Source organism: Anneissia japonica, unplaced genomic scaffold (assembly GCF_011630105.1).
Source record: "Anneissia japonica isolate Jap-2015-1 unplaced genomic scaffold, ASM1163010v1 scaffold263_len647688_cov178, whole genome shotgun sequence".
Taxonomy (NCBI): Eukaryota; Metazoa; Echinodermata; class Crinoidea; order Comatulida; family Comatulidae; genus Anneissia; species Anneissia japonica.
This window is the reverse complement of record NW_022734777.1, coordinates 483,462-497,802: the sequence shown is the minus strand read 5'-3', so window position 1 is coordinate 497,802 and position 14,341 is coordinate 483,462. Positions and strand designations below refer to the sequence as shown.

At 32.3% G+C, this 14,341-nt stretch overlaps 2 long non-coding RNA genes across 6 annotated transcripts in view; one reads left to right on the top strand and one right to left on the bottom strand.

The window, feature by feature from the left end:
* Positions 1-1,689, bottom strand: part of LOC117116468 — a 23,069-nt gene extending 21,380 nt beyond the window's left edge. Inside the window, exons 1-2 of the long non-coding RNA XR_004446759.1 lie at positions 1,450-1,689; positions 491-620 (exon numbers count right to left, since the gene is read on the bottom strand). This is a non-coding gene — a long non-coding RNA (uncharacterized LOC117116468). The remainder of the gene's footprint in view (positions 1-490; positions 621-1,449) is intronic.
* LOC117116466 overlaps positions 1-13,969 on the top strand; it is a 38,528-nt gene extending 24,559 nt beyond the window's left edge. Inside the window, exons 1-5 of one of the 5 annotated variants that reach the window (XR_004446754.1) lie at positions 699-891; positions 1,028-1,137; positions 12,524-12,608; positions 13,000-13,115; positions 13,605-13,969. This is a non-coding gene — a long non-coding RNA (uncharacterized LOC117116466). Of the gene's footprint in view, positions 1-698; positions 892-1,027; positions 1,138-4,701; positions 4,747-10,210; positions 10,318-11,479; positions 11,542-12,523; positions 12,609-12,999; positions 13,116-13,604 lie in introns of those variants that run through there. The other 4 variants (XR_004446755.1, XR_004446756.1, XR_004446757.1 and 1 more) reach the window with 4 other exon arrangements.
* The last annotated feature ends 372 nt before the right edge of the window (positions 13,970-14,341 follow it).

The window sequence follows — 14,341 nt, the reverse complement described above, 5'->3', positions numbered from 1 at the left end:
TTAGCCAGTCACGTGATTTACAAAATCAGTCATGCATACGATATCCCACATCAAATTTGATGTGGGAAATCGTACGCATGAATCGTTTGCCCAGGCCCTAATTCGAAAAAAAAGAAATTGAGTATGGGACGCCAATTAAATTAGGTAAGGCGCGCACTAAGTGCAATAAAGAGTGAGTAACCTAAAATTAGGGCCTGGAACCCAGGCTACATACATGCTGGAATACCACAGCTACAGTGTACAGCTACCTAACCTGATGGAGTACATAGTGTAGACCCTCCTGTTGTTTGGATACATATATTCCTGTTGGTACCATGGTGAACCACCCACCAGTCAACTGTCCACCAGAAAAATTACAATTTTCCTTTCCTGTTTTTTGTCAAGAATGGCTACACTATAAAAGTGTATAATGTATACAGTACCAATGATTTTATGGCCAAAAATCAGCACTTTAGTTAAAAAGAATTATAAAAATTGTATACGTTCTTACCGTTAACCAGTAACAGCCGTCACTAAAAATCTTATTGTGAAAGATGTCGACGTGGCAATGGATGTGTACATCATCGACCACGCATCGACCACGCAGTCACGAGGGTGAACACCATGATTTATCCGCGTGCCTATTTGAAAGAAGAGCGGTCATTGGTAGATTTAGTAAATAATATGGCCTATTATTAAAATTTAATGATGTGAATTAATACAGATAATTAAAATAAATATTATTCTCTTCATAAATATCTACTAGAGTATAAAGCATTGATATGGTTCAGGTGGCTTTATATGCTAGAATAACATAGGCATAGGCCACCCCAAAACATTGAGGCCTGGGCTTCAACACTGTAACAGCAGCTGTCTTTATATATTTTCAAATTGCTTGCAATACAAACCAAGGTATTTGTATGAGTTATGTTCATAAGTGTAGCTACTGTGAATCTCAATTTCCTGTTGGTTTTTCAATTATTAAGAAGCAAAATAAAATAATGCCGTTACAGTATAGGTTTGATTTTGTTCTATTTTTTTTTTGTAGAGCGTCATGTTGGTACAGCCGGCCAGAATGTTAAGAAGCAGTGGTGTTCAGCTTCAGGATGAGTAGTAAAATTGTGAGAGTGGATAGCAACTTAAGAATACAGTTTGCTGGTAAGTGGAGAAACATTTATTTTTTCATCCAATTGTGATATAGGCTACTGGGAGTGTTATCTTATAGCCATACTGTAGTTAATAATCTCAATTTTGTTTTCACAAATGTTATTTATTATAAAATTATTGTTTAAAATATTTTTTACTTTTTCCCTTCTTTTCACCATATAGGGCAATAAAATAATGCTGTTAAAAATATCCACCAATCTTAAATTAAAAATTGTACTATATAGGTACATGGTTCTTATTTTCTCAGTTTTACAGTTTTTATTATTTGTGCAATAAAATATCATCAACATAAATTATATTTACCCAGTATCATGAAACTTCTAATGGTTAGCATGGAGGAATTATACCTCCGTGCTAGGCTGACTATAAGACTTCTCATTTTCTACTATGTACCAGGCCCGGAATTTATCAATCTCAGCTTAGCAAATGTCTTAAGTCAAAAAAGAAAAAATGTCCACAATAAATATCTTAAGCTGATTTATCACCCAATTTTAGCAAAATCTTGGCTTAAAAAATCGTCATAGATGGCCCCAATGTACAATCGACTTTCTAATTTTAAGCAATTATGGATAAATTTGACTTAAGCAAAAAAATGGACTTAAGACGAATTTAAGCTGATTTCTAGTTTGATAAATCTGGCCCCAGACCCCGAATTTATCAATCTCAGCTTAGCAAATATCTAAAGTCAAAAAAGATTAGATGTCCCTAAGCAAATACCTTAAGCTGAATTATCAAACCATCTTAGCAAAATCTTAGCTTAAAAATCATCTAAGATGCTTTATACGTACAATCGACTTTTTAATTTTAAGCATTTTTTAAGTTAAAGCAATATTGATAAATTTGACTTAAGCAAAAAAATGGATTTAAGATGCAATCTAAGAATATAGAAAGAGAAAGAATGAGCAGCTAGCATATTTTGCATTATAGAATTGTAACGCTTTTTACCGGAAGTGTGTCATATCATACGAGTCAGGCCCTCCCGCAGCAGTGTGTGAAATGCCTATGTTGATAATAATTACAGGTAATAAGGTAGGGGTGGGCTGCTTGCGATGCCATTTTCGAATTGCAGAGGACTTTATCTAAACATTATATTTGTCTAATACTTAATTTTTATATGAGTATATAGAGTATACTATTATTTTATTTTTTTTATATAATTATTTGCACACTTCATTTTGTAGTGTTATATGAAGACGATTATTTATATTTATGTAAAATATATTCTTATGAAGCCTATGTTTTCATCAATTGCCTGTTATGTCCTATTATCTAATAACATAACATTACATAATTTGCTGTTCATTGAAATTTATGTCATAATGGCTTGTTTATTAAATTTAGGCCTATACATACAGTACATCATTTACAAATTTTCACTTGTATTTATAACTGGATAGCAGCCTATTTTATCATAGTACTGTAGTTTCGTACATGATACTGTATATTGAATTACATTCATACAGGGAGAAAACTAATACAGCATAGTACTGCACTGGGGTGGATGCTAGGGGGGGGGGGGGGGGGGGGGGGGATGCTAGGGGGGGGGGGGTGTGCAGATGGTACGATCGCACCGTAAAATGTATTAAGAAAAATAGTTGTTTTATTTTATTGTTGGTTTGAATTACGAGAGTGAAATTTTCGGGCACCTATAGGTCTATATCCTCACAATTTTTGCACCTCAGCCCCAACTATGGTTGGGCTGATGTCTGGTGCCGACTCTCGCGCAACCCCCACCGCCAAATCCTGCATCCGCCCTAGCTGCATTAGGCATTTATTTTTTAATGTAAAATGGATATATACGTTGTATAATAATTCTCAAATAAATGGCCCTTAATTTTAGTATGTGATCATAAATACTTATTGATCCTAACCAGGTTGGAAAAAATATTAAATGTTATTATTATTAATAATAATAATAATAATAATAATAAGATTACAATTCATTAGGGCTGAAACGTAGCAGTATGTATCTTTTATAACTTGGTTTTAAAATTCTACAATCAAAATTACAAATTGTTGTAAAAATGTTATTAATAATAATAATACAATTCAAATAATTTCATTAGGGTTGAAATGTAGCAGTATGTATATATTTGTTACTAAGGTTTAAATTAAGAATGTTACAAGCAAAATTACAAATTGTTGTAATAATACATATCATAAAGATCCTAACCAGGTTGAAATGTTGAATGTTCTTATTAATAATATTAAAATTAATAATAATAAAATTGCAATTATTAATGGGCCTAGATGTTGTAATAATAATAATTAATAACATGATGTTCATGATAATAATAGTAATAATAATATTGATAATAATATTGATAATAATATTGATAATAATATTAATAATAATAATAATCATTAAAATATTATTAATAATAATAATAGTAGGCCTAGTTTAAGCATCTTCCTGGTTTAACCAACAAAAGTAGCCTCGCCTGGCATGTCTAGGCCTTGTAGAAGTAGACCTCTATCTAGTACTTTAGCCCTAGTTTACACCTAACAACTGTTGTAGTGTAGACTTCCCACAATTCATCTGTTAGTGTTAATGTCCACATTTTCTACTATGTACAAGGTTGATTTTATAATTTTTACAATTATAAATGATAATTTTTGCGTCAAGCTACTATTAGGGCTATATAAGACATATTATGGTTATTGAAGTATCTCGTGTAAACCATTTCGGCCCTTAATTGAATAATAATATAATGAACGATAAATCATATAAAGAAAAGCACAACCAATTAACCAGGAATGTACCAAAATCGTACACACATATGTGTGTGCATATATATATATATATATATATACTCATAAAGAAAACAAAAATTTAAAAAAAATGTGCATGTATCAGAAAGATCACAGAGTGTAAGTTTACTTTTTAAATTTGTTAATTCTTCATTTCTAATGTCGTCAAATGCCGTACATTTTAATAATAAATGCTTTACATCTTCAATTTCTCCACTGTCACAAAGGGTACAAACACGAGTGCGATCCATGGACAACATATGCGGCTGGGGCCAAATATTCAATGGCGTAACTAGCTTCTAGGGTGGCCCTGGTTCAAGAGTGCAGTCAGGTCCTTGACAATATGCAAATTGACTGACCAGATCAACTTTAGGGCAAATAGAAAAAATTGTTAGATTATCACTCCTGCCCGTGTCAAAAATTTTGGAATTTAAAAAGAAATATTTTTGCCGCATTATTTATTTTAACAGCTTAAAAAAACAATGAAATTTTGTGACTGTGAATATTTTCTTTAAAAAAACAATAAAATTAAGCCAGTTTTTATACAATATTACAATATTCTTGCAAATAAAACCACTCCCTTATCAATAAAAAAAAAGCAATATTATATTGTTCAGATTAAAAAAAAAAAAAAAACCGCCCGCCCTTATTTAAAAAAAAAGTGATAATCTAATATTTTTTTCTATGTGCCTTAATATGTGTATTACTGATGGGTTAGAGGAGTAGGGGGTCCCTCCAATTTCTTACACTATTTTGACAATTAAATATTTCAATTTTTAAAATTTTTAATTTTAGATGTTCTAAGACGGTATCTTTGAAGAGTCGGCTATTGGCAGAACTAACCATACGGTAAGCATTATACCCAAAAGAAAAAAGCACATTCAATATTTATTAAATTGGTATTTTTTATTTATTGGATTTAACAATTTTAAAAATTATCTTGTACATTAGTTTTATATACTTAAGTATACAAAACTAATGTACAATTCAAGATAATTTTTAACATTGTTCAATCCAATAAAAATAAAAAAACTCCTAAATAAAATGTATCACACCTGACATCGTTAGACCTAGGTATGACTGTGATCATATAATGCACTTATCCGATAAACATGGCAGCCATATCGTTCACTTAGAAACAAATGCACAAGTAAAATTTGGAAAAATCCAAATCAGATTATTTTTTATTAGTTGAAAACAAATATAAACACAATCCTAAATGTTATTAAAATCTTGATTGTGAAAATTTTAGCAGTTATTTTTTTAATATAGGAGCAGAGATTTCTAACTCAGTTAAAGAAGACAAAACAGATTGGAAAAACACAATTTGTATTGACACACTAAATTCTGTAGGTGACTTGTATGTGGCGATTTTAAAAAGAAGCTGGCATGTTTATCTTGATGTTCGTCAGTGGCATATCCAGAATTGAAAGAAAAGGGGTGGTAATGAAATGAGAGTTCACAGCATGTCAGCGCCACCATGGTTTAAGAATTTTGTACCTCTGAATGCTTAGAAATGGAACATAAATTTACTTTTTTAAATCTTTTTATTCTTGACAAATTGATTAAAACAAAACTGAATAAATTAATAAATGGTGCCCCAAAATGGCACTTAAATACTTACAATTCCAAAAACTTAGTCTCACCATGGTTGGGGCTCAGGTAAAAAAATTAAAACTTATGCTGTAGACGTCCGAAAATAGCACATGAGTAATACAAAATCTATGATAACTACCTGATCCCCTAGACTTGCCACAAGTCCCTTAATATTATTGTTTTTTTATCATTCTAAACAGCGCCACCAACAAACAAGTTAATTTTGAGACGAAATAAGGGACTTATATTCTGTATTTGGATAAATGTGTGGACCACAATAAACGATTTCAAACAATCACTATGCTCACATTTTCAAAGCCACGGACGTGTACAGAAACTGAGTCACATCTCGCGTCGACTAGTTAGGCACGGCTAAAATATAGTCTCCCTAATAAAACGGACCTAAAATATATAGAATAGACTCTTGGACAATCAGTGGGCAATGGCAAAGATGAATTAAGCTTAGGCTAGATGGCCCATATTACAAACATACAGCAACTTTCCTAGATGATGGCCTACTAGGCCTCTGAGTCCAGTACTATTTAGTAGTAGTGAGGCCTGGGCCTACTTTTAAGTTCTTATTTAATAATACAGTTTTAACGATGTTCTATTATAGGCATCAAGGGTTTAGTCAGAAAAACGAAATAGGCCGTTCAAAATGGAAGCCGGTGGGAGTGGCCCAGAGCTGATGGGAAAGCCATGCCAGCACATAAACATAAGAAAAAAAGATAGAAAATTATGATCTTTAGAGGGCATTTAAAGATTTAAAAAATTTAAATCTAAATTTAATTTAGGATTTAAGATTTTTTTATTTTTTATTTTTTAAATTTTTGTTGAAATGTTGGAATTTTGTCTTCAAAGGAATAGTGCTGAATTAGCTATCACAAAGATATTTCAGTTATAGACGTAGATTGCGCACGAGTACGATTACTCACATAAACATAAATGTTTCTAAGATACGCAGATGCATCTTCATCTTTACAGACATGCCAACCACTCCAATTTCGGCGGAGTTACTCCGTTTATATAAGCAAAATTCCGCACTCCGATTTTGGGTCGAAAATCTCCACTTTTTACGCATTTTGGCCAGCTGAAGTAAATTGCGATTTTCTGAATAAGAATGATAATCCTATGATTTAGATAAGAACGAGACCACTTAATTACATCTTGAAAACAGCGCTCTGAACTGTATACGAAATAGTAATTCGCGCTCCACAGTCTATTGATTTCGAAAAAAAACCCAATTTCATAGACCAGATTGCTGTCAGAGTTGCAATCTGAACTGTATATGAAAAATTAATTAGCGCTCCACAGTCTACTGATTTAAAAAAAAAACAAATTTCATTGGCCAAATTGATGTCAGAGTTGCACTGCACTCTGAACTGTATAGTGCTCCATGGTCTACTGATTTCGTAACAACAACAGTCTAGTAAAGATTTCGAAAATGGAGTCTGATGAGAGCGATATGGATGTAGGCCTTGGCAGTACTGAAAAATGAGTAGTAGTGTTGAGCTTACTCCAAAAAAGAAGCTAAAACACATGCAAGTTAATAACGGAAAGTATCCTGTCAGTTTTGAAATCAAAACTACTGTAGGTCAGGCCCGTAGGCAGGGGGGTGCAGAGGGTGAAATTAAGTGGTCTCTTTATCTAAATCATAGGATTATCATTCTTTTTTCACAAAATCGTTCCTAGTTATCACAAAATATTATACTGTAGCATGCATTGCATTATATATTTGCCAGCATATCCAGCCGTTGATTTTAAATAAGATATGAAATTTGTTGGAAATTTTAATCGTCTCCAGTGACTGCAGATTGATCTATAATATGAACAATGTTTCTGTAGGCCTGCAGATGTACAGGACATAATAATGTTACTTCTTTAGGCCCTCAAAAAACCCAAATTAATGAAAATTTAAATAAATTATTCACAAATTATGTGTTTGAGAAATCCATTATATAAGACACTCAAAATGCTACTTTGTCGGAGCCTCCAGGGCTTTTCTCAAAAACCCCCTCCAGGTCTCTACCCCTGGACCACCGAATTTCAAAAAGTCCACTTTTTAAAACCTATTATTTCATTAAGATCTTTCCAAATTATCGCGAAATACCATAGGCCTAGTATGCATTACATTTTTTTTGCCTGCTCTTCTAACCGTTGATTTGTAATAATGTGCTATGAAATCTGTTGGAAATTATCAGCTCCAGTGATTACAGATTGATCTCTAGATGCCTGTAATTGGTATTTAATGCTTGAAATTTATGTTTTATTTGTTATATTTAAAAAAGCGCACCTTTAAATTAACCTCTGAAAGCAACCCGAGCACCTCCACTGTTCATAATTTCGCTATCGGACTATTGTACTTTAAATATACTCGCATATTATAATATAAGGCTAATAAATTAGCAAATTACATCGAAAAAAAGGGGTCGTCTTGTACGCATGACATTACAATCTTAGATTTGTTAAATGTTCGTATTATGTGCAGATCCTAACACACAAAGTTACTACTTGCAATAAAGGTATTTTAAATAGAGGGAAATAAAATATAAAATCTCATAAAATGGTATTATTTGGAAGATTAGTGCTGCATTTGCAGTTTTTAGCCAGCTAGATGCATTATCAAACCATAAAATGCAGCGAAAATCGTCCAAAAATCTTCTTAAACTTTGTTTGCAGATCGCCTTATATGCGAGCATATACGGTATACAAAATAATTGATAATACAGTAGTAAAAATGCGGTGTCATTAAGCTATTCAAATCTTAAGTTTAAAAGAGACATAAATAAAATGTGCCTACCTCATCATTTATAATGCAAAGGTTACATAAACCAGATTCATTATAGACATGATAATATAGAATAATATATAGATTTATTTTATACTGCATCTATTGTCAAGGGATATTATTATTATTTTTTTTTTTTATTTAATACCATATTTCAAGAGGGTGACCCATCCAGCAATGCTGATCATTAGGGGCCCTCACAAGAATAAAGACAGGAGTCACTTAATTACACAAATTTATAAAATTCAGATATAAAAAATAATTTGTAAAAATTTGAGAATACATTAATTAAAAACGTTAAAAAAAGATAAACAAGAAACTTACAGATTATACTGTTTAAATTTAAGTTTAAAAAAGCAAAGGTAGTACATAAACGAATAGAATTTGAAATAGAATTATAAAAATTTGGACCCTTATAGCTAAAACATTTTTTAAAAATTGCTTGACTGGATCCTGCTTATCATGCGACATATGTATTTAGGTTCAGTATTAATGGAAGCAAGGTAATTCAACAGAAGGACGCACATCTCCGCTCTCGAACATAGCGCGTGTGTACAGTCCTTTGATCTTTATATCGGAAAATTTATATCGGAATTATTTATATGGTAACAATAATAATATCAGCAAAAATTTTAACAATACATAATGTTAATGCTAAGACTATTAATTAATATTAAAACTAACGGTAATAAAAACAACAATAATACAATAATAATAATTGACTTGTGGCCAAGATAACTTGTGGCCGAGTTGACTGCAGCCGAACTTTTTGTGGCTGAGTTGATTTGTGGCCGAGTTGCATCGAATTCATTTAGAAGCCTTGATATCGGTAAATTGCAGTCTGCCGCCCTCTCTATTCCCACCCAAAGCCTCACTGCTAACTGTTCTTGTTCTTGTACAACATTCCTCATCACTGAGGCTGAAATTGCATAAAAACTAAGGACAAAATAAGAATATTTTGAGCCTGAAATTGACAAGAAAATAAGAACACTAAGCCTGGGCAAAATTTATAAAATGTTGTAATAAAAAATGAGATTTGTGATGTTTAATACTTCATCTTGTAATGATTTTGTAATGATCAATGTATCTTTGGTTCTGTCCTATGACTTGCATGCATCTTTTTTGTGTCTATTGTAATGGACTTCCACTTGATCATTGCCTCTGCATGTTAAAGCTTCTTTCAAGTGGTCTTCATCCTTAACTGTAATCTTGTCTCCAGCAAAACTGAAAATCCAAGTGGGTCTTGTAAATGTCTGAATTATTACACTTTTGTTGGGCAAATGTCCTTCAAAATTCATCCAGATTATTCTGACACTTTTGACGACTTGTTATTAAACTTCATCTGTTCTATTGTTCCTCCTGTCCTAGATTTCATCCAGATTGTTATCCTATTTGAATAAAAAAATATTATTGTCAATTTGTGAGAAAAATGTATCTGAACTTTTCTTAGTGCAAGCAATACATGATTGCTAGGCCTTCAAATTAATTATTAATATTATTGTTGTTTACTTAATATTCAAGCAGTATATCCAGTTACTGGGTGCTAGACAAAATACTGTAAATGCTTGAATAAGCACTACAGCACTTATAAAATTTGTGTACAGGTATCTTGGGCATTCCTATAGTCCAGTAGTTCTATTTTAGGTCCTGCATCACTGTAAATAAATATTTATAATATAAAGAAATGTTTGTGTCTTCATTGTATTCATTTTAACACTTTATACATTTTATTTAAAACCCTGTTTCATTACACACAGTGTAGTATATACTCTCGATTAAGCACACAGCCCTTATTTCAGAATGGCGCTTAGCAAAAAAAAATCGATTTGGTGCAACGCTTATGAAGATTTGCGGTCTAAATATGAGCATTTACAGTAATATTTTTTTATTTGGCTGTGTTTTGTTTTGCCTCCTCATTTAGTTCATCCTCATGGAATATAAAAAGTGCTGCCAAAGATTGATAATGAAAGACAACCAAGTTACAGAGCATGCCACGGTGGTAGGGGAGGCTGAAATTGCTTAAAAATTCAGAAAAAGTAAGAACAAATTGAGGCTGAGGTAAAAATGTCAAATGATGAGGTTTTTATATTTAAAAAAATGAAAAACTGCTGTTCCATATTTGCAGCGGGTGTGACTATGTAATACCCGCTATAACACAGTTAATTTATACAAATTTGTAAAGTTTCCATGTTTGAAAAGTTTGTAAAAATAAGACCAAATATACCTAGGCCTACTAGGCTAAGTACATTTTGAGCCTGGATTGGTCAAAAATAAGAACACTGAGCCTGTCCAAAATTTTTATTAAAAAAAAAAAGTGTATCGAGCCCACGGCGGAATTCAATCATTAATCCACTTTACGGCGGTGGCCCACAGTAAACACTTGGGCTCGATAACCCCGGGCCGAATTGCCGTCGTCGGCGTAAAGTGCCTAGGCCCGTGGTGACCAAGACCAACCTGCTGGCAAGGACTGTGGTAGTCCTACACTAATTGCTAAGCATAGTCAAAGTCCAGGGAGGTATGGCTATAACTGTACTTATTTGTACGAAGGAAACATCTTAAATTTCAGGTAGGCCTAGGTACTACACCAAAACAAAAACGTTTACGTTTAGGCCTACAGGTAGGCCCTATTATTAGGCCTAGTCTACGACTGTACCTAAGCGTGTATGTGGTTTGAGAAAACGTTTTGCTGGAATATCACCACCTTTTATACCTTTTATTTTATTTTTATTAATATATTTTTAAATTTTTTTAAAATATATTTTTTATACTTTTTATTTATCCTTTTTTTTCTCTCTTTAGATAGAATGTAAAACCGCCCTCTACTATTGTGAATAATTAATAAAATATATTTGCATATATCTAATTTGAATATTTTTATAATCTTTTATTTTTTTTTATCTTTTATTGATTTTTTCAAATAAAACGGACAATTATTTTGAAAATTTAATAAAAACTCTAAATATATATTTATTAACAATTATTTTCAATACTTAAGGTTTTCCTACTTTAAAAAATGAGCTTGAATTAATTTGACACCATGACCATGCGTAATGTTGACCCACAGCTCTATTTATATGAATATGTTTTTTTAATTAGGTTACCTGCCTCTTTTCTCGAACGGATTCCGATCTAGTTTACATTCTGAACGCTTGGCCATATTTTCGAGGTGTACGTCGTTTGTGTGTACTACTAGCGAGTATTTGCGGGGGGGAGCTTCCGGCAAGTTTCGGAGTTAGGTAGTCTCAAGATTCGACTGACAGGTACTTGGTAGTGCTAGATTCTCCGCATTTATGGCTTTGTTTATGGCTGTGTTTCCTCCCTCCGTTCAGTTGTTTGAAATTGGGACCGAGTTAGTGAACCCTATAGTTAATGGTCTTGCTTGGTGCATAACCTTGCATGGAATGGATAGGAATAGTCGGGGAGGAATGACTAGGGCGCCGATTCCTGGCCAGGGTGAAAGCTCGTTTTGCTATATTTTTTCTTATCTTATTATATTTTTTATTGCTTTGAGGAACACATACAGGATGAAAGTTTTAGATACAGTAATCGGTAATTATAGAGGGCAGCAATCATGTTTTAATAAATGTCACACGTTAATTATTTTTTATCATCGGTAGCGTACGTTTACTAGTTATTGAAAGATTCAATTGATTAAGTTCCCCTTAAGCCCAGGTTGTTTCATAAGAGCCATTAAAATATATTGTATCATTGTAAATTTTAGTATTATAATTTTTAAAATTTGTTAACTGAAATTTGAAAAAAAGTTAATAAGATGTAAAAAAATCATCCTCCATAATAATAATATGCCCCTAATTGTAAATTTTACTCAAATAATTGAAATTATCAATAACAAATGTAATATGAAATCACCATTTTTTTCTTCAAATCTTGCCATACAAACCAATGTACAGAATACGAGTCAGCTTAATTGTGGCCACCTCCTAACATTGTATTTTAAAAATTTGCTAACTGCCCTCTCATTGTTTCTTAAAAAAACTTTAATAAACAAGTCAGTTGTGTTTTGCTTTTGTTTTGTTTTGACAATACAATTGTGCCGCTTGTGATTTCTGTTTAATGGGCCTGTACAGCTATTACATTTTGCCTTGAGTTTTTCCCTGAGCTAGGAGATTTGGCATACACTTTATAACCGTAAGGACAACGTAAATGCTCATCGTACCAGTACAGTAAATATGACATTGTCTTCCTTTCAATATATTTTATTCAATCCTGTTTATTTTACAGAGTCTTAAGAAGCAGCGGTGTTTATTTTCACGATGAGTATATACAATTGATAAAATGGTTAACAGCACAAGAATACCTGATGCTGGTAAGTGGAAAGATATTTGATTTTTTCAATATGGATAAAATGCCACTAAATAATATGATCGAGCGGTACTGGGTAAAGACAATTTGATATCCTTTTGTCGAAAATTTTTATGAAGAATACCTCCAACTTACAATTGATAAAGGTAGGAAAGTGCACAATGTATACTGTAAAGTGTAAGCCTAATTTAAAAATAAGCTTATAATGAATGTGTAAGTGATTAAGGTTAAGTAAAGAAGCAAAATATGAAAGAATAAAGGAAGGTGTAATAGGAACAAAACTTGGAACTGCTGAACTTTCTTCTGAAAATAAGTAATAATTATTGTCATTATTGTTACATTTTTGTAGGAAATTAGACACTTCAATATATAGTTCTGTTTGTTTTATTTTATAGAGTGGCATGTTGGTAAGCAGGCAGAATGAAATATTGCAGTGACGTGTTGAACAGCAGTGCTGTTGAATTTAATGAAACATGCTTTAAAAACTTCAAACAGTGGATGCCAGATTTTGGTGAGTGGAAAATACTTACCTTATAGCCATATTTTTTATGTAGTGATTTTTGATAGGAGCATCCTCCCATCAGTAACCAGTATCAATAATTTAAAATTTAATCCTACCCTTCTCCATTTGTGCAATATCACCATAAGTGATAATACACTAAAACTTACACACAAGTGATACACACTTTAGTGTCATCAAACACTGAGTTTGCAATATTTTAATGTGTAAACACCTACAGGAAAGTATAGATGGTAAACACTCCATGAAAGGTCTGCACAATGACTAGTGTAGCCTTGGGTTGTATTATAGTTAGGTTTTATACAACTGATGTTGGTGTTGAATTTATATAAAGTTATTATATGTAGAATTTTTTATAAATGAATAAAGATATTTTATTAAGCAACTAAATTGAAAAGTAATGATAATAAAAAATTAATAGAAGTCCTAATTTTTATTGCTTAAATTTTATATCCATTTTCAAAATCTTTTTAATTACAGATAGCTTGCTACAGTTAATTCATTTGCATACTGAACCAGACCAGCAGTCCTCATTACCAGGCAGAGAAATGATGAATATTCATTGCAATCAACTTGAAACTGCAAAACTCATGAAAACTACAGAACTAACACCAAGTCAAGAACAACTTCTGAGAGGCATATATATCTTTCAGCGGGGCCAAGGGTGGTGGGTGGCGCGTAGGTTCCACGCGTGGCGATCGCCCATCATAGGCGATCGCTTCCGCTTGGATAATCCCAACTGTCTTATTGCGCGAAACGCTGACGAAATTTTCCAAAAAAGTTTTGTTAAGATTTATTGGATTGTACAGTATGTGTCGTTTGAAATACAGTACACTACAAATGAGTTTTGTTCAACATTGTGTTGTGTGATTTTTAACAAGTCCAGAATAGGACTGAACCATTTACAAATACACTAAATGCAGAATTTTAAGTAAGTCCAAAATAGGACCAATAATTTACACTAAAGTCCAGAATAGGACTGAACCATTTATAATTACACTAAGTCCAGAATTTTAACTAAGTCCAGAATAGGACTGAACCATTTACACTAAGTCCAGAATAGGACCAATAATTTACACTAAAGTCCAGAATTTTAACTAAGTCCAGAATAGGACTGAACCATTTACAAATACACTAAATGCAGAATTTTAAGTAAGTCCAAAATAGGACCAATAATTTACACTAAAGTCCAGAATAGGACTGAACCATTTACAAAT